A 21,758-nucleotide genomic window follows, 5' to 3' on the forward strand; every position below is an offset into this window, starting at 1 on the left:
AAGCACACGGAATGCATTGCAATGAATGCATCTTAAGTGAACCTATTCAGGGTTAGACAGATTTGCATGCATTTTGCTTTCAGCACAAATTGGTATCATTTCTTCTTCAGATTTTTCATTTCCTCTTTGCCTTGACTATCAGGAACCTCAGAATCCATGTCCATGACTGATGACAACGGTGTCCTTTATACTAGCCTGTTACTAATAGACCCTTCTGTGCCCTTGGCTGTGAGCTTTTGTGAATCATTACTGGAGGCATGAAGTCAACATTGATTCTCTTAACAGCCTGGAGTTTTCAGCCATGGCAGAGGCAGGCCATGGCCTCATCACCATGCATCTCTGCACCTTGACCATGAAGCTTGTCTAGGACAATGAAAGATGGTGGAAATGACAGTGTAGCCACATTGATTCAGGTTGGAAGAAGCCTTCTGTTTCTTGCACATCTGCCTTCACCCTCAGAAGGCTGTATTCAGATAGCCCACTGGTCCCAGGGGGCAGGGCTACCCCAGCAGACCTCCCAGGGGCTTGCAGAAATATGAATTATAGCCAACTACTGTTGTTTTAAGCTATTGAGTTTGGGGTTCTTTTTATGCAGTAAGCTAATCAGTTCAAGGTAAATGGAAAATATGTATTAAATACATACTTACTAATGCCTAGTGAGAACATTTTAATAAGTGTGTGAAAGGCTTCTAATGTTTTAGAAAAAACATATTATTTCATAATTCTATATATTTGCACACGTTCCTGTTGACCATTTGCTTGGTGACCTTTATCCTGTGAAAACCAGGTCTAATTTCAGAATTCTCTGGGAAGTCTGCCCCAGTATCTCCTGGAACAGAACCCTCTGTCTACTTTGTGCTTAACATGAACTTTGAACATATGTCTCCACCCCCCTCACACACACACACAATTTCATGACACCTAAGTTGAAGCTCAGGAATGCTGTTTCATGTACCTTTGTAGCATATTTTAAGGACATAGCAGAAATTTAGAAATATGTATAACTGAATACGCTCTGAGATAGGTGTCTTGTCAACTCACTTGCTAAGAATATATTGCCAAGAAGACAATCATGCAAGGAATTCTGGGTATGTTGCCACTGCAAAACACAAATCAGTGGTGTTGCTAAGGAAACAAAGCAGAGTATAGCACATAAGTCTAGTGTCCATGCCAATAAGCTGCAGGCCCATGCTTGCTCTTGGGTATCAGGATGAGAGCTGATGGACATGCTACAACTTGGCATCAAGCTAACAGTAGACAAGCCCATTGCAGTATTCTTGAGTCCGTTTAGCTTACTCTCATTGACTCCTGGAGGCCCCAATTACTTCCCTATTCCTAAAGATGAAGATGAAATAAATGAGGTGATGCTTATCACTTTCAACATCATCCAATAAAATACCAGGGGAAATATATGTGTAGTTCAGTGAAGTGGTAAATAAGGGAGAAAATTTATCTAATGGGCTAGTATACCATGTATGAACAGAAAAAAATATTTATAGTTTGTTGTGGATATGAAACTTAGAGCATAAAACTAGAAAATCTATTGAGAGAATCATGAACACTGGTGCCCAAGTCATGAAATGTGTTACATTATCTAGATAAATCATGGTAAAGTGATCTCAGCTTCCAGGTGATGATAAAAGACATGGGTTCCTTGGGGGTTCATATGTTATTATAAGTCATTTGTAGGGGGTGCAATGATAAAGGCCCGCAATTCTGACCAGCATTCTCTACCTATAGCAAAACAGCTCAACAAGCAAGATGGTGTAGAAAACAGCACTTCTCAGAACTAGCCTCTGTTGAGGCTGTTTTACTTATATTGTCAGTGAAATATCAAAACTACTACACAAGGCCGGGCTACTGATGTCCTTATGTGACTCGTGAGAATTAAGTCATAGTTCCCTACCCTGCCTCATTTCTGAGCTCCCAGCCAAGGAATAAAACAAGTATACTGGACTATTATTAGATTGTGATAAGAAAAGGCAGCTCGGCTTATGTGGAACTATGTTTCTCCAAATGCAACCGCGTATGCTGAAAGCAACAGAGAGAGAAATATGCTCTTCAAAGATTTCAAACATGCATGAAGTCTATCCCCACTAATCAGATATACCCTAGCTGGGTTGGCTTTTGAGCTCTCTAGTTGCTTCCATTGCTAAACTTATCTGCTTCCAGGCCAACACCATACTGTTTCAGAGGGTAGAGACTTAACCTGTGTCTGAGTAACTGGTAGCCAAAGGTACAACCAATATTCTACTCCTCAACTTATTTTGTATATCCTTCATTCTTAATCTCCATATAAATTGCATGGACATATTTAAGTTTCATTTTATATTTTTTAATCAGGATCATATGTTCATATCTTAATTTTGAGAGAGCTACAAAATTAATCATAATTCTTCAAAAATTCAAGACTTTTTGGTATCTCCATTGCCCCCACCCCAGAAAAGATCTTGCTGATTTCTGGTTATCTTCCTGTGATCCCCAGGATAAATCCTGGCTTCTTGTTGACAAACGTATTTTACTACCCTGTTTAGTGAGGGTTTTAGGTTTTGTACATTTAAACCCACATTGTCCTCTCACCCTCTGAGTGGGGTTGATCTAGTGCCATGCCGTTTATGAGAGGCTGTTTCCCTTGGTGCTTTGAAGATACTGCTAGTGGGCTGAAAGAGCCGTCAGAGTGACAGCCGTTTGGTACATCATTTATCTTCTTCACTTTTCTGATGTTTCAAGTATTCTTCTTTGATGGTTCTGAGTGGATTTATTCAGCTTTCTTTTCTTAGCACCAGAGCTCACTTTAGTTAAAAGACTCTGCCTTAGTTAGGGTTCCTATTGCTCTGATGAAACACCATGACCGAGAACAACTTGGGAAGGCAAGGGTTTGTTTTGGCTCACTCTCAAGGGAAGTTAGGACAGGAACTCAAGTCAGGAACCTGGAGGCCAGAACTGAAGCAGAGGCCTTGGAGGCGTGCTGCTTACTGGCTTGCTCCCCGTGGCTTGCTCGGCCAGCTTTCTTTAACAACTCAAGACCACTGGCTCATGGGGTGGTAATCTGGGCCCTCCCACATCAGTCATTAATAAAGAAAATGCACTACGGACTTGCCTATAGGCATCTGATGGAGGCACCTTCTCAATTGAGATTTCTCTTCCCAGATGACCCTAGCCTGTGTCAACTTGGGAAAAAAAAAAGAAGAACCAGGACAATAACATTTCCTCTTTTACCTCTTTGGAGAGCTTATTCACCAATTTGGGGTTGTTTTTAAATATGTTATTCTTTTTATTTCAGCCAAAGTGAATGATCTCCTATCAACTGATTTCACTGGCTATCTGAATGTGATATTTTTCTCAAATTTTTGACATATGAACCCATTTTGAGCAAGAGTTTCATTACTCATGATAGGTTAGCTCTTACCAAAACAAGTTCTTAAATGCTAGAGGCCCAACACAATAAACACTTCTCTCCTACATGGGCATTCAATATTAAGCTGTCCATGGCATCTCTCTGCATGGCAAATTAGAGAACTGGGCTCCTCCATTCTTGTGGCTCTGTTCTTCTCCAAGCCCTTTGAGCACTTCCACATTCAACCAGATGACTCCCTCTACTTGAATATGAAGTATAGTTTAGAGCCTGTGATGGTATCTACTCCACTGTTGTAAGTAGTACCCATGACATTGTATTTAATAACTCTTTGTTGTCAACACTAATAATAATTAAGTAACTATTTGCAACTGGACTCACTGATTGTAGGCAGAGGGATGCCATGTCTTATTCAAATTCAAGAAATGTTTACATACTCACCCCACACCAAACATATGTGCAGAGACACAATCTCTACCCCAATGGAGACATAATGAAAATGAATGATATTTTGGAGGAATCACTGTGGTGAAAGGAAGGATGATTTAGAAAGCAGAGGTTTACTTGGGCAACAAACCAGATATAAGATGTAAAGGCCTATAGTACCAGGGCAACAACAGCAGGGAGAAAATTCTGTGCTTAAGAATATCTGCATGGGAGGTGGCTGGAGCAATGGCTCAGTGGTTACACAGTTAGTCCCACTCTTTGCTCTTACAGAGCCCAGCCAGGTTCAACTTGCAGTACCCAAATGGCAGCTCACAGTCATCAGTAACTCCAGTTCCTGGGCATCCAATGCCCTCTTCTGGACTTCATGAGAAGCAGGCCCACACCTGGCACACAGACATAAGCAAACAAAACATCCATACAAATAAATAAAAACACTATTTGAGGGCAAGAACTGGCCATTTGCACATCTAGGTGGTACTCTTATTAACACTCCAATAGACTCGGTTTTTCACAAAGCATGTGTGCAGCATCTTTCACATGCCCCTCCATATCCAACTGTCTACCAGGCTTGTCCCCTGGAAGACTGACTGATATGCATAACATTAATACACTTCCTTTTGCTTGTTTACAGTTAATTTAATCACGAGAGAACATTACAAAAGATAGAATGAAATAGGGAAAGAAAGTCAGGCATAAACTCCTCCAGTTTCTTTCCAGCTGGAATGCTATACATTGGCTGCATCCTTTGACTAGAAGCCAAGGTCCATCTCTGCCTTGGCCTCCGTCTCACAAGTTCTGGAGATGATGACCTTATCCCCCACTTTCTGACCTAGGGGCAGTGCTGTATTTAGTGTGTGTCTTCCAGGGTTCATGATTAGGAGTAGTTTTGAAGAGGTTATTGGGTCATGAAGGCCCTGCCCTGTCTTTCATCAGCAGAGTTCTGGGTAGAAAGATTGGGTCATCTGCTTTGCCCCCTTCCTGCCTGATCCTGTCCTCTACCTTCTGTTAACAGTTGAGATGCAGCAGAAGGCCCTTGCCAGATTGCCAGATGTCACTGTGACCTTGGACCTCTAAGCCTCTAGAACAAGGAGAAATAAATCTCCTTTTATCCTCACATATTCTGTTACAGCAAAAGGAAACAGACTTATGGGCAGAAATGAATCTCATTGCTTCCATCTTTGGGGTTCTTATTCTAGGATTTCCTACATTCATCAAATCATTCTTATTTATTTGTGTCTTCCATGATTTTCCTGCTGGGACACAAAAATAGTACAAGTGACATTTGTTAAATAATTATTTTACAGGCCAAGTGTGGTGGTATAAACCTTTAATCCTAGCACTTGGGGGGCAGAGCCAGTGAATCTCTGTGAATTTGAAGCCAGCCTGATCTACATATCAAGTTCCTGGCTAGCCAGGGATATATTGTGAGATGCTGTCTCAAAGAAGTAAATAAAATAAAATAAAAGATTACAGATGAATATACACATTAGTGAATGAATCTGTGCTTGAGAAGATGAATATTGTTTATCTATGTGAGCATCAGTTAGACTCATGAGATGCATGAGAAAGTCTCATAATATAGTCAGAGGAGAATCCATATCAGATGGGAAAGAGAAAGAATTTAGAAAAGAAGTGCATTGGGCAGAGGAACCCCCAAGACGCTATAGATGGCATGGGCAGGGCATGGTATTAAGTTATTTCAGAATTTCCTCTCACTTAGTGAAACATTTACTGCTCCTTAGAGATAGATCGAGGATAAGATAAGAGGAGAACTGTAGGTAGGAATTAAGGAGGTTAAAAATAACCTGCCTACATTTCTTAATTAGCTTCAAAGGAGACATCATTGCCAAGCACAATTATGCAGAAGTTGGAATGTCTGTATTCCTCCTTCTGCTACATTTTTCATGCAGTTTACTTGGCTTAGATTTGCTTATTAGTAACTTAAACAATTTTAAATCAAATAGTTTGCTTCCTTTACAGCAGACCTGAAAATAACTTCTGGAGCTGGATGTATCCATCCAGTAAATAATCTTGGCAAGAAATACATGGGCTGTTTCCCTTTCTGCTCAGCTGTGTAGGCCACACCTCTCCAAATGCAATGGCATTTCTAGAATAGTTGAAGTTAGCCTTGTATATACCCCTCGAGGTATTCCTCAAGGGAGAAAGGAAGGAAGGAAATCTACCACAGTAGTAGTGCAAGGTGGTGACCACGCTCTTGCCAGGAACTGAAAACAATGGCCACCACCTCTATTTCACTCAGCACCCACTCACTTTATTTATAAAACAGCAACCAAGCAGTACTATTATTAGAGAAGAAGAAAGAGAAGAAGGATAAAAGAAGAAAAAGAAGAAGAGGAGAAGGAAAAGGAGGAGGATGAAGAAGAGACGAGAAAACTTTGGAAAGCAGTTAATGGATATCTATCTTCAATGTGGAGACGGTTTAATGGACTTATAAACATCTCAAAATTCATCAACTTGTATGCTGTAAACGTGTGCAGTTTATTTTATACCAAGTGTACCTTAATAGTCTGGTTAAGAACATGCCAAAGCTCCTGCTTCCGTAAAGCCTGGTGTCTCCAGCCCTGAGTCCTCTGATGTTGGCGATCATACACAGCCCACCTTCATCAGTGCCTTGCACTACCTAGTTCTTCTCTCCAAAGTGTTTCCTCTACTCCCAACTCTGGCTCCTCTGATTCTTTTAGTTTGCTCTCAAATGTCTTGTCCTTCCCAAGGTCTTCCCAGAACTTCCCACTGAAAACTGTAGCAACACCCTTTCTCCACATTGCCCCAAGCCTTCCTATTTCGTCCCCTGCTTTCTTTTCTCCAGTGCACTTTACCATTGGCAACTTACTTAGTTATTCTATACTGTCCTTCTCTCCATCCTTGCAGTGCAATTGAGCATTTCTTAACAGAAGACAGAGGGGGCAGTGGTGGTGCATGCCTTTAATCCCAGCACTCGGGAGGCAGAGCCAGGTGGATCTCTGTGAGTTCGAGGCCAGCCTGGGCTACCAAGTGAGTTCCAGGAAAAGTGCAAAGCTACACAGAGAAACCCTGTCTCGAAAAACCAAATAAATAAATAAATAAATAAATAAATAAATAGAAGACTGATGTTGTTGTCTGTTTTGTAGGAAAGCCTACACATTGGTAGGCACTCAATAAAGTTATTTAGACAATCATTTATTCAAAGCAAAAAATCAAATTCAAATCATCACAGATTTTATGTCCAATGGTAGATACACTTGTTTTATTTGTAAGAGATTGATTAGCTTGGCTTCCCCCAAAATTGTATTAAAATTACATGCATATGCCATTCCTAGACTCTCGAAGTACAAGAAAATGGGAAATCCCAGTTCAGCTGGACATTTGAATGGCCTTTACATATCTTTGCCCACCTCCACAAGAGCACCTCCAGTACTGGGTAGCTCTTCATTCACTTTCTGAAGTATTTACAGCAACTAGGAGGATAGATACTGTGTCTCAGTGTCAGAGATGATGATGCCATTTATTTGGTTAGTTATCCTCTAGATGTTATTGTGAAGGTATTTTTTTTAAATGACTGGCTTTTAAAATTTGTTTTGCTTTTTAAACCAGTGTCTCATGTAGCCTAAGCTGGCCTCAAACTTGCTATGAAATTGATGCTGGCCTTAAACTCCTAATCCTTTTAATTGCACCTCCCAAGTGCTGGAGTTACTGATGCATGCCACCATGCCTATCTTAAAATGTAACTGACATTTAAATCAACAGTGTTAGTGCTCAAGAAATGGTACTCCAAAGTGCAGAATTCCACACACCACACTGAGCTGGGGGACCAGACTTAGAATCATACTAGCTCACTCACACCTCTTCAGATGTTCACTTTTCATTCCACCCGTCCATATCATTATCCCTTTTTGTGTTTTTTGTTTGTTTGTTTGTTTTCTGTCATTTTGATTTTGTTTTTTGAGACAAGGTTTCTCTGTGTAGCTCTGGTTGTCTTCCTCAAACTCACTTTTGTAGATCATGCTGGCCTTAAACTCATAGAGATCCACCTGCCTCTGCCTCGAGAGTATTGGAATTAAAGGTGTGTGCCACCACCACCTGGCTTCTTCATACTATTATCTTAAACTCTTTTCTTTAGGAATTTCATCAATAACCTGGGAACATGAGCCAAGAAGAGGACAGAAGGATAAAGGCCATAATTACTGTACTGGCTAGTCTTACATCAACTCTACACAAGCTAGAATTATCCGAAAGGAAGGAAACTCAATTGAGAAAATGCCTCCATAGGTTCCAGCTGTGAGGCATTTTCTTAATTAGTGATTGATGGGAGAGCCTATGTGGGTGGTGCCGTCCCTGGGCTGGTGGTCCTGGGTTCTATAAGAAGTCAGGCTGAGCAAGCCATGAGGAGCAAGCCAGTAAGCAGCACCCTTCATAGCCTCTGCATCAGTTCCTGCCTCCAGGTTCCTGCTGGGCTTGAGTTCCTGTCCTGACTTCCTTCAATGATGAACAGTGCTGTGGAAGTGTAAGCCAAATAAACCCTTTCCTCACCAGCTTGCTTTTTTTTTTTTTTTTTTTTTTTTTTTTGGTCATGATGTTTTAACACAGCAATAGTAACCCCAACTAAGACAACTACACTCAGATAGACTTTTCTACTCTTCCCAGAGCAACTCAGCAAGTACCTGGAGAATTTATCTGTGCGATAAGACACCTTTTTGTTTTTCATCCCCATTGCCCACTTCCCTTTCCAGAAAGAATAAAGCTACAGCTCATATATGGATGTGTGTGTTTGTGTATATGTGTGTGTGTGTATGAGTGTGTATGTGTGTGTGTGTGTGTGTGCGTGCGCGCGCACGCGCACGCACCCATGCTATACAACAAACATGACAACATAGAGGTTTATTATTATTATTGTTGTTGTTGTACCTAATAATATTATCCATTCTAGATTTCTCCTTTTCAAAATTGGGAAATAAAAACACAATGAGATGAAGAACACACAGCTAGAGAAGCAAAGAGTCATCCAGGCTGCCTAGTACCATCTCAACCACTCACCTTCTAGTTTCTTCTCCAGTCCTGCTTAAAAATGTCGCTAATTCTTTTGGACAGAAAGATACTTTTTAAAAATAATTTTCAACTTTCCATTGTAATTTCATGATTTTCTCCTTGAAGAACTGCTGCCTTTAAGGGTAACAGCACTTAGCACAGTGTCTGAGGCTCAATAGATGTTGGCTAAGTGAGCATGTAAAGATGGCAGTGATTGGACAGCAGAATAAAGGTGGCATCGGGCTGTCTATGGTATGTAAGGTAAGAAAGAAAGATGAAGCCATCCTTCAATTCTTTTCCAGCAAACTGACATACAGGCATTTCCAGGAAGCCAGGAGAAATACACGCCAAAGAGAGACCAAACAAAACCATAGACAGAAGAAAACAGTCTCTGAACTGATAAAGAGCTCAAGAAAAAGACCTTTTTTTATTGGGCTTTCAGGATAGTATTTCTCATTGTAATGCGGAGCTCTGCACAGCCCCTTCCTGACATCCGCTTCCTTACTTCATTTCCTTTGCTAATATTTCCACAACCCCAAGCCTGCAAGACTCCTTTCCTGGTACCGTGCGTGCATTTTAGGCTGACAGCCAGTTGCAGAGACGTCCTGCTTTGAACGTTTGCACAGTGTAGCTCTGAAGGCACTGCAGCCAGACCTTTTCTTTTTCTTTTTAGTCCTTTTAAATGGGATAAGTGCATGAGAACTTGGGTTATAATTTCCTGAGCCAGGAAAGCCAGTCACCGGGGATGGGAATTGAGGAACAAATGACTTAAGTATTCTTCTTCGTCAAATGACTTAGTAATAATAATTTTTTTTTAAAAAGGCCATATAATAGGTGCAGGACTTCTCAAAACATGATGGTACAAATCATCGGTAGAGTTCTTTTACAGCATGGCTCCCCTGCCCTGGGCCCTGCACAGGTTCTGACTCAGTGTTTCTGGGGTGGGACTCAGGCATGCCAAATTTTACCAAATACTCTAGCTGGTTCTTTTTCAGATGGTGGCCTGATCACACACTGAGGAAGGCACCTCTGGTAGACCAAGTGCCGGGCATTGGGTTTTAAAAGCCTGGCCCTACCCTCTAGAGCTTTTAAACACAAACAACTTTCTTAAACTCTCTGAGCCACCAGTTAACCAGTTAATGATCACCAGGGGCTGGAGAGATGGCTCAGCAGTAAAGCATGCTTGCTGCTCTTTCAGAAGACTAGAGTTTGGTTCCCAGACCCTCAGTAGGCAACTGACAACCACCTGTAACTCCAGAACCAGAAGCTCTGGTGTTCTCTTCTGGCCTTCTTGTGTACCCACAAACACATGTGCATACACACATTGACACACAGACACATAAACAAAAATAGTAAGTAAATCTTTAGAAAACGATGGCCACCATAGATATTTCCACCCTACCAAAAAAATCCAGCTCATGTTTCCAGGGAGTGGAGTTGCTGTAATAGTTTCTGTGAACAAGCCCTGGCTTGGCTGCTGTGGTGGAAGATCTGTGGTTCTGAATGTACTCTAGTATCACTTTCATGGTGAGTAAACAGAAAAAGATGGTTAAATTTATTAATAAATACAACAAATAAAATACATTGAGAAGTATATCAGCACTACACCCCCAGGACCCTCAAGACTAAGAACCACATAATCCTCTTCTTTATAAGTAGTCCATTGTGATGATGAAAAGCTGGCTAATACACTCTGCTAGGCATCTGATAAGTCGGTTGCCTAGGGTTCCACAGGTGCTGACAGAAGACACATGACATCTGGGTAAAGGACCAAGGACAGAAATGGCAGCAGGCAGAATATCAGCAACTTTCCTCTTCCAGTTCTCTGACAACCTTTCTAAGGGAACGATGCAAAGAAAGCTCAGCACATTCCCATGCAGTGAAGTGTGTTACAAGAGAGAACCTGTGCTCAGACATCCTGGGTTGATTATAACAGACAGTAAGACATCTGCCCATTTCTCTAGACGTGAATATTGTCACTACCTTTTTAGGCTATAAATGCCTTACCCTTGCCTAGAGGAAGACAGTCCCTCTTCTGAGAATGATAGATGAGGATATTTGAAAAGATGATGCAAAATAAAGCCAATCAGTGCCTCTGTTTGCAAAAATACAAAAATGTTGAAGACTTTGGAGAATTACACAGATGGTTAGAGTGAAGTTTTAGCTCTAGATTTTGTATGACCAAAAACAAAAAGCAAGGTACTTATCTGGGCTTCAAACCTAAAAGGCTAAAATATAAATAAATAAGCAAAGGGGGTGAATTATATACTGAGAAAACAGAATAGAAAGAAGAGTGGAAATTGATGGAATGGAAAACAGAGCAGAGGGAAAAAATTAATAAAACCAAAAGCTATTTCTTTTAAATGGCCATTAAAGTTGATAAATTTCTGTATTGATCAAGAAGAAATGGAGGAAAGACACAATGACCAATATCTAGCCTGAAATAAAGAGGCAGCATTACAGACCCTACAGACATTGAAAGGGCAAGAAGGAAATGGTATAAACATGATGAGAGCAAACTAACCAACTTACAAAATTGAATAAATTTCTAAAAGATTACAAATTATCCAAACAAGTTCAAGGAAAACTAGAAAATAAGGTAAAACTATACTTATTAACCAATTTGGATTTGTAATTAATAATTCATTCTATAAAAATTCTTAGGCTTGGATGATTTCCTTGGTAGATTCTTATCAAGTGTTTAAGGAAGAAATAATACCAGCCATGTTTATTATTTTTCAGGAAATAACAGAGGTTCAGACATGTCTCTGTTTATGTTGCCCAGATACCCAAAACCAGAAACAAATAGTTCAGGAAAGAAACTACATTCAAAGAGAAACTATATTTTGCTAATTTTTAAAAAGAGTCTGACACCAAGGATCCATGTTTTATGAATCCATGGAAATGAAAGTTTAGCAAAGTCAAAATGAATCTCTGTAATGAATCTCTGCAATGACAGAAATTAAATTAGTGGTTGCCCGGGGCCTGAATTTGGAGACAGTATTAATGTCAAAGACTTGTAGGAAATTTTAGGGAATGGTGGATTTGTTCTATATTTGGATTGAGATGGTATTGCATGCAGTGGTTTATAAATTTGTCAAAATTCAACAAATGCTATCCTTGAAATGAGTACCTTCTAACATAAAAATTTAAAAGCAGCATGGCTTTTCGCAATATTTAAATGCTGTGCTAATATACATATGAGTAATTAAAAGTTCACACTACTTACTGGAGTGGTGATTGATTTATCTACTTAAGAGTTATAGTTGGTAATCCTTTGTAAAGCTGATGATGCATTTACCACTTGATATAGGAATTTGCACATATGAATCATGAAACATATACAAAAATATTACATCACTGTTTATAAAAGTAAACTATAAAGTGTCCTGAATGTCCATCAACAGGATGATGCAAGTGAACTATGACATATTCTTATAATTAAATAATACTATATACTCAAACATCATTGTTTAGAGTCACATGTTGTAGCAGAATTAAAATTTTAAATGATGTTAATGGATAAAAGCAATTGGCTAATTAACTTGTGCTGCACCATACTATTGAGGTGGAGACTGTAAGCACACAAAACAATATTATAAATTTTATTAGTATATCCTTGTATAGCATTTGTATGAAAACATGCAAAAAACACAAAATGCAAAAAAAGAAGGAAGTAGGGTAGAGTAATGAATGCCTGTAACCCAGCATTCAGGATGCAGAGGCAGGAGGATTGCTGTAAGCTTGAGGCCACTCTGTTCTATATAAAGAGTTTCAGGCCATCCAGGGATATATACTAAGACCCTGGCTCAAAAAAAAATTTTTTTAATGTGACTTTCTTAAATTGGCTGTTTTTTAAATATATAACAAAAAGCATAAGGTTTAGAGAGATGGTCAAGTTGCCCTTGAGTCACTGACCAAAAGCAAAACCTAGCTAAGACAGTCGCTTTAACTTCTCTCATTCTTTCTTTCACATCCTTGGGCTTCAAATGTCTTCAAGCTTTCATTTGAAAGTTGCTAAGGATCGCTTACCAAGACGTATTTTAGCCCCTTTAGGACCCCATAGTCTAGTTTGATAAGGCGATGAACCACTGAAATAATGGGGACAACACTATACTACAGCAAAATTTTATGCTTCTAAAACTAGAGTGATGCTTTACACAACAAATGCCATCCAAGTGAGCAGAGGTGACTGCAGTTTTCTAACAAAGAGAACAGCATGCTTAAAGATACCTTTTGCTGGTGTTGCTAGGAGGAGAATGTGAAGCATGGTGATCGTAAGTGACAAGGTCGGAAATATTGAAAATACGTTGACTAACAGAGTGGAGAGCTTGGACTTCAGCCCCTGTGCTGCTGGCATTCAAAAGAAGTGAGCAAAGCAAAGGGGATGTGAGTAGATTCGTGTGTTAGAAACACGGCTCCAGCTATCTTTGCTTTAGAAGGTGGGTATGGATGGGTTGGGAAGGAAGATGTAGGGATGGATGCAGAGTAACCGGCTGGGAAGCAGCTGAACTGCTTCATGGGAGGGGCCATCTGAGATTCAAGGGGTCAATACTACTGTCTTTAGAATCATAAAAGTGGGTGTGCAAGCTACACTCTTCCAGCTACTCCAATGTACCACTGGGCAAATTGCTTCCCTGTCCCTGTCCTTAGGAATCCCGTCAGTAAAACGAGAATCACTGATGATAACGGTCAGGTACAGCCACGCTTGTGGCACCTTAGAACTTTGTAAATGGTTTTGAATATTTAAGGTCTTCACCTGTGTCTTCTAAAGATGTCTTCGTTTTGATTTTTAGATATGGCAAATGTCATCTCTTCATTGAAGGATCTTTCTCTGATCACCCAACCAAAACTGCTCCCTTCCATTGGTGGTTGTTTTAAATATTGCTTTTAACACTTCTCCCCCCTTATCATCTACTAATCTCCTAAATTTCTTATCCATTCACTGTCTTTCTATACACCTGGACCCCAATAGATTGAAAGCTCTGTGAGGAAAAAGGCTACTGGACATTTGTCCTATTGTGCTTTTAATGTCTAGGGCCACACTCATAAAAAGGTATTTGTTGAGTGTTAGATTTAATAAATACCCCCCCATGTGTGTGTGTGTGTGTGTGTGTATGTGTGTGTGTGTGTAATGTACATGAGTGCATGCATGTGAGGTTGTGTACACCCACACATGAACATGTAGAGGCCAAAGTTTGATGTAGGGTCTTCTATCATTATCTTATGGGTTTGATATGGGTCTCCCCTCGAACCCAGAGCTCACCAATAGACTAGAGTGGCCAGAGTGTTATAGGGATCTCTTTATCTCTGCTCCCCACTGCCAACACTTAAGTTACAAGCATGCAAGTGTCCCCACGGTAGGTTTTTTATGTGGGTGCTGGGGATCATATCTGGGTCCTCATGCTAGTACAGCAAGCACTTGACCCACTGAGCCCTCTCCTAAGCCCCATCCAATTTTTTATATTTAATATTAATATCTTTTAATATTATAAGAGCTGCTCAAGGTATCATGCCTAATAAACAGTAGAAAAAAATTAACATCTTTGTCTTCTAAACTCCTGAATTATTCATCTTTCCACGCTTCATATCTCTTACCTCATAAGACCATTGGGAGGATCAGATGAGATAAGATAAAGAACTGAATGTTTCTTAAAATAGAGCTCTTGTGATTTAGAAGTTGCCCTAAGATGAAGCGATGACTCGGACCCTCTCTAGGACCTGAGACCAATTCATAAAGCTCCATGTGAGTCACATGCAACCTCAATCCGAGAAGCTTGGGAAAGGTTTACTCTTTGTGTCTGTCACATAAGGCCAGTGTTTTGTACTTCGGAGAATGAGATTCTCTATGGCTATGTAGACACTTCAGGACTGCACTGTCTAGTTTGACAAGCCAATGAACCATTGAAGCAATGTGGACAGTACTGCACTACAGGAAGCTTCCATGCCGTCAAAGCTAAAAGAATGACACTTTACATAGTAAATGCCATCTGGATGAGGATGATGTATTATAAGATGGTTGCAGTTTGTATCCATATAGAATCGTTTTGTGTGTGTGTGTATGTGTGTGTGTGTGTGTGTGTGTGTGTGTGTGTGTGTGTGTGTGTGTGTATGGAGAGAGGTATCTGGAGCCAAGAAGACAGACATGAGTCAGTATCATCTAAGGTTGACAGAGTTCTGAAAAGACAGGACTCCAAACTGTCTGTGACTTTATACACTTTCCTCATTGGGTCTTCTGAGTAAATCCCGGGCTCCCGCCACTTAAAGGACTAAAGAGAAAAAAAAAAAAATGAAACAACAACTAAAACCCATTTGGCCAAGTGTGGAGATACATGCTTTTAGTCCTAGCAGTAGGGGGCAGAAGCAGTTGGATCTTGGATTTGAGGCCAGCCTAGTCTATATAGTGAGTTTCAAGCCAGCCAGTGCTATATAATGAGACCCTGTCAAAAAAAAGAAAAAAGAAAAGGAAGGAAGGAAGGAAGGAAGGAAGGAAGGAAGGAAGGAAGGAAGGAAGGAAGGAAGGACGAACAAAAAAAGAAAGAAATATTTATGTAATATTTATTGAATAATAAACACATTAACTAATGGGGAAAGAAACATTGGCAGACACTACACAAAGCCCAGTGACAGAGAAGGACAGGTTCGTAGGGTGTTTCCCTTATGGCAGAAGGGAGGAAGACAGATGTAATTGCAAGTGTGATAAGTTCCCACCTTGCTGAAGTGGCCCTCCTGTTCAAGGCAAGTTGGGAATATCCAATAAAAGATCATTACAAGGGAACATTTTCCTTGTCACTTTCATATTGAACAGAAGTTTACTGGGGAAAAATTGGATTACAACACAAAAGCTTAAATTTGGCAACTAATCCTAAATTTTAAATATATTTATCTTTACTTATTTTTTATGTATACATATATGTGGGTACATGTATTCATGTGTATAACACACATATGCATCTATATTTTTTCTAGGCTAAAGGAAGAAATTAAACATAAAATCACATCTGCTAGAGATGGAGATTGGTGTCACCCTTAAGGATCTCAGAGAGAGGAGCATAATGGGCCATATCACATCAAATTTCCCAATCTGGTCCCTGCTAAAACCAGTGGGTGCTGGGATGACTACACACTACTACGATTCTATCAAGAATGAGCCTGACAGCGCCACCCTGCTGTCTTTGAAGGAGATTCACAGGACCTCAGAAACTTTTATCTGGAAAATGTGCTTTCAATCAGAACAGACAGCTTTGAAAAGTTAGTATTAAAACAGAGGGGATAAAATATATGTGAACAATATTGTTTCAAATCTATGTTAATTTGTACATTGTGTATTACAGCATAGTTCAAACAGATATGAATCTCATGGACATCCCATGGAATAAACCATTGATAGGTTACATTGATTAACTAATGCTAACGGAGAAGAATTAGCAAACAAGATGGAGGGCACGAGAACACAAAGGTACTTCAGAGCTGAAAAATAAATCCTGAAGAGATTTAGAGATCTGTGATATCAGTCAAGGTCTCAGGGATTCAGTGGTCAAAGACATGATAGGACATACTTTCTAAAGCAAAAGACAAATCATTGGGACTTCACATCTATTGCCATAAAGTAGAAGACAAAGTATTTGATAACTAGGAATGTCTTCCAATCTGACCATGAAGACCGATTGACCAATAGGTGCGGACTTTGTCTTAGGGGGACTTAAATGTGAGTGACGATGGACACAAGTGTGATGAGTGGTCTTCCTGAGATGACAGTGGAAAATCACCTCTCCTCTATGAGAGGGACTCCACAAACAATGACATTGAAAGAGGCTCTGAGGTCATAAATAGCCTTTAGTCACTGTGTGACAGCATCCTAGAAAAGGTTCACCCTTGGGAAGGTAGTTCTCTGCAGCGGATATGATCCCTGAGGAAGCTGACTACTGATCACTGTCTACAGACAACACCTTTGATAGCTGGGACAAGTTTTTCCCAATGAGGAATCTGGACAACACATCTTCCTGTTGTGTGGAGAGAAGGTTTAGAGCCAGGGGGAATCACAGGTGTATAGGCTTAACATTGAAAGCCACCTGCTGTATTTTCTAAAAGTTGGAGTTCAAAATGTCCCGATTTTATTGCCTTTAAGGTAGTACTTTTATTAGGGGCTATTGTTACCTGTAAATAAGGTGACAGTATGCCAAGAATTTAGCACAATACTCAAGACTTTATCAGCAACTGTTTGTAAACCAACATTAAACAGTTAAAGTAACACATGTGTCAGATCTGACCATGATTCATATTGCCCACATTATTCCTCCTTAGGCTTTTTCTTCTAATGTCTTTCTGAACAATGTTTCCAAGTCCCCATGTGGCTTTATTTTGATGGATGTTTGGCCCTGAGGAGAAAGGTAAGACTGGCGGCGGATTAGGAAGGGAAAATTCTTCGCTGTGTTTGCTCACTGTGCCAGTAGCCCTGGCAACAAGCTACAGGCTGGCTTTGTGGACATCCCAGTCCCACCTAGATTTATACTGCTCAGGGTTCCAGACAGGCTTCGGAATGGATTCTCCAGGTGTCTTCGATCCCAACACTCTTCTGAGACACCTTAATCTTCTGATCAAAGAAAGACTCCCACTTGCAGGAGACAGGGAGCATGATTTGACCCAATCTAATTTTTCCATGGATATGGGTGTGTTTTTCTTTCCCCCTTCATAAAGGAAAAAAGAAAAAAGAAAAAGAAAACGGGAGGAAAGAGCACATGTTATTTCTCTGCTGCCATCTGAAACAGCCAAGTGGAGAGCCAATTTATTCAGCTTAATTCATTCCAGATTTCTCAAGGAATAAACAGTATTCTCAAGAGTTCTCAGATGTGTGGCCAATAGAGATCCAGTTGCCAGAGAGAGCTAATGTCAAACATGCAGGTAGCCCTCAGTTAGAGCACAGGGCACAAGAGATGGAGGCCAGACCCAATATGCTTTCTGGGAAGCCCCGGAGGCTCATAGGCTGTGAGATGTGACAATGGCTTTGCATGCTTTAAGTGCAACCAAATAGGTCCCTGGAAGCAATATTATGTTTCATCACTCCCAATGAAAATTAACTCTGCAGGAGGAGAAAAAGGGTTCCTTTCTCAGAATAAGAAGAGCAAAGAAAGTTTATCGGCACCCTTCTGAGGCCTAAGTAGCCTTCAAGAACCCACAAGACCTCAGCATTTCTGTAAAGCCCTCTAATGATTCTAGTCTATACTAATAATGGACTCTAAGCCCTATTTCTCAGATGAGGAAATAGAGACCAGACACACATCCCATTGACTTCTTCTCATTGTTGACAGGCACAGAGGAGAGATCATGTATTGGAGGCAAGTGGCTGGGGTTCCAGTTCTGACTCACCTTTACTTTCTGTGTGAATGTGAGCAAATTCGGCCTCAGATAGCTTTTGTTCATTTGAAAAACAGGGACCATAATCTCCTTGTTTCAAATAATATACACAAATGAATCATTTCTGCTAATGTTGTTATTTAGTCAATATAAGTTGGATTTCCTCCAGCTCATTCAAAGTTCCCTGAAGAAGCATGGAGCCCTGTGGCGAGGGGCCAGCTCCACTTTTCACACTCATGAGCACTCTTCCTCTGTTTTTCTTTGGATCTGAAGTCTGTGTTTCTCAGGCACTTGGTGAGAGAGATTCAGTTAGGTTGAAGTCAGACATGAGGCAAAGAACAGAAGACACTGGGATATACCAGCCCTTTCCTCTCCCAGGCACTGTCTGTCCCTGGTTGTCTCCACTTTGGCCACTGGACTATCTAGTTCTATTTCTCTCCAGATGACCCTGACCTCAGGCTTTGACAATGCCAATTTCTGGCTTGATCCTAAAACCTGGGGGGTGAGAGAAGTCTCGTAAGTAGCTCATCTCTGGGTTCCCACTGTCCCCTCTGTCCTTTGAACTCTTCTTCCACCCATGCAACTAGCTCCCTCTCTGCTCAGTGTTGAGTGCTTCCAGGTTGAACTCTGACACTGAACAAGGAGATGCTACTCAACAAACATTATTGCAGCTATCCTTTTCTTAAAGCTAACAGGGGGAGAAGTCTTAAGAGCTCATATAGGCAACAAGCGATTCTAAAGCATATGTAAACATTCCCTTGTTACTGACAGAGAAACCGAAGCCCAAGACAAAGAAATGCCTTTTCCAAGATAATGCAACTATGAAAACATGCAGCACGCAGGCCCACACAAGCGGCATTTCTAGAAGAGCTGAGAGTGTAGACTGCATGCTACTGAGAACAGGTATTTCTCTTTATATAGTGATAGTTCCTAACATACAGGTAGTGCTCTGTAAATGTAAATGTTTAATATTTTCTAGCTGGTTATTGCAAACCTCTTGGAGAAACATAAAGCCACTAATATGTATCCAACTTGTGTTTAAAATACTGGCCAGGTGGTGGTGGTGCATGCCTTTAATCCCAGCATTCAGAAGGCAGAGCCAGGCGGATCTCTGTGAGTTCGAGGCCAGCCTGGGCTATAGAGTGAGTTCCAGGAAAGGCACAAAGCTACACAGAGAAACCCTGTCTTGAGAAACCAAAAATAAATAAATAAATAAAATAAAATACTGGAATTAAAATTGACATTAATTTCTCATGCTCATACTACAGAAGTTAAATGTTAGGTAGTTTACAAAATAGAAAATGTTAGATAGTTTACAAAAATAAGTTATTTTTGGGACTCTTTTTCTTTTTCTTTTTTTTTTTTTTTTTTTTTTTTTTTTGAGGGAATTGGAGACATGGAGGCTTCAAGTGACTTGTTCAAAGTCAGGTCCTGGTCTGGACCTAAGGAGATCATTTGATTGCAAAATGAACAGTGTTCCAATTACATTGTCTTATGCTCCCTATCTGACGTCTGTAGCAGAGAGAACATCTGGAAACCATCACATATTTAGCCATAATGACAGCATTAACAAGTTGGAAATATCCTTCTAGAACTGGATACTTAGAGCCCCAGGGAGCTCACAGGAGTATCCTGGGGCTACTTGAAGCCAAAGAATAAGCCCCCCTGGATCTTCCTGAGCAGGCAATTTGCTTGAAGACTTGAGTGGCCGTGTAAGTGCTTTAAATAAAAGATCAGTTCCCGTTAAAGCTAGCATGAATATATTATGAGCAAGAATGCAATCCTCATGATCTTTATGGTAAAGTATATAAAAGACCTAAAATAATTTCTGGCTTTATTGTTTAAACTTTAGCAAACACCTACATTGGCTGGGGATGTGTTCTCATTCCCACTACAGAGGTATTTGGTAAGACCTTATAAGAAATGCTATATCTTTTAAGTACCATTAAAAAAAAATCAAAGTAACATATGCACACAATTATCAAAGCAAATAGCATGGAGGGATATAATGGAATTCAACACTGCCTTATCCCTTTCCTATCCATCCTCAGCCCCAATCCCACTGCCCAAAATAGTGCTTCACTGGGTGTTTTACAGTCTTTAAATAATAGTTGTGTATTACGCCTTGATGAACCCACTTTTAGTATTAGCCATTAATTTCAACCTACAATAATACAGATTTACATTACTCTAACACTGCTAAAAATATCACTTACCCCATACAGGCCTGATTTTTCATCCTCTTAATAGTGGTTTGAGATTGATTTTGAAACTATTTTTACACACTATTAAAAATATTCTCCTTAAAGGTTATGAGATATTTATCTATATAATTTTTTTGTTGCATTGTTTGTCTTTTTATTTAGACCCTCAGCACACCCAACACTTTGTTAGTTGTAAGTATACTATAAAAAGTAAGGTTATATTTCATAGAATTAAAAATATATATTTACAAAAATATTCTTATTCAATATATAACCAACAAAGGGTTCATTTCACAACATATGAAGAATATCTTCAAACTGGGCTTTTTAAACTTTGAATGCCCACATGTATGCATGCATGTTAAAACATACATTCTAGAAGAGACTATTCTAGTACTCATAAATACATGAACAGCTTTTTAATTTGCAGAAATGCAAACTAAAACAATAGTGAGAAACCATTTTATGTCCTTGAATGACAAAATATTAAGAACTTTGACAGTAATAAATGTTGACAAATTTGTAGAACAGTTGGGTGTCTTTTGAGCTACTAGTGGTGGCATAATTTGCTAAACCAGTTTGAAAAATATTGTGGTTTGAGTCTAGAGCCTCCTCTAAGTGTCCTGTTTTAAGTACTTGAGCCCTAACTTGTGGCACTATTTTGGGATGAAAACTTAGGGAGGCAAGACCTAGCTGGAGGAAATTGGTCACTAGAGGCAGATCCCTGGGACTTTATGATCCTTCACTCCTTCCCATCATGCATTTTGATCTTCCACAATATGTATGGCATCTGTCATATGTTCCCACCACTGTCTGAGCTCTGCCACAATGCCTACCCTGCCAGGATGACTAAAACCCTCTGAAAGCGTGAGCCAAAATAAACATTCCTGTGAGTGCTTTCTGTTGAGTAGTTTGGTCATAGCAATTCACAATAAAGAATACAGGAAGGTGGTACCGGAGAAGTGGGGTCATTGCCATGACTAAATCTGACCATGTGGCTCTCAAGCCTTTGGAACTGATTTGTGTCAGGAATGTGGAAAAGTTTGGAGACATGGACTAGGGAAGCCCTAAGATTCTGTAAGCAAGAGCGTGATGGGACATTCTGGTGGGAGTTGAGATGACCAGACCGTCTATAGAAATGCATACAGTTTTAGGTGGGAATAAGGACTCTACTGGGAATTGGATTAGTTTCCATTTGTGTTGCATCCTGACAAGGAATTTACATACACCTGCTCACATCCTAAAAAAGTGAATGAGGCTGAATTGAATGAAATGCACTAATTTCAAAGAAGTGCAGCTTCAGACTGTGGAGTGGTTATGGTTTGCTACTTTTAGCTAGGTTTATAGTGAGAATTGGTAGCAAAACAACCAAGCAG

Source organism: Peromyscus leucopus, chromosome 2 (assembly GCF_004664715.2).
Source record: "Peromyscus leucopus breed LL Stock chromosome 2, UCI_PerLeu_2.1, whole genome shotgun sequence".
Classification (NCBI taxonomy): Eukaryota; Metazoa; Chordata; class Mammalia; order Rodentia; family Cricetidae; genus Peromyscus; species Peromyscus leucopus.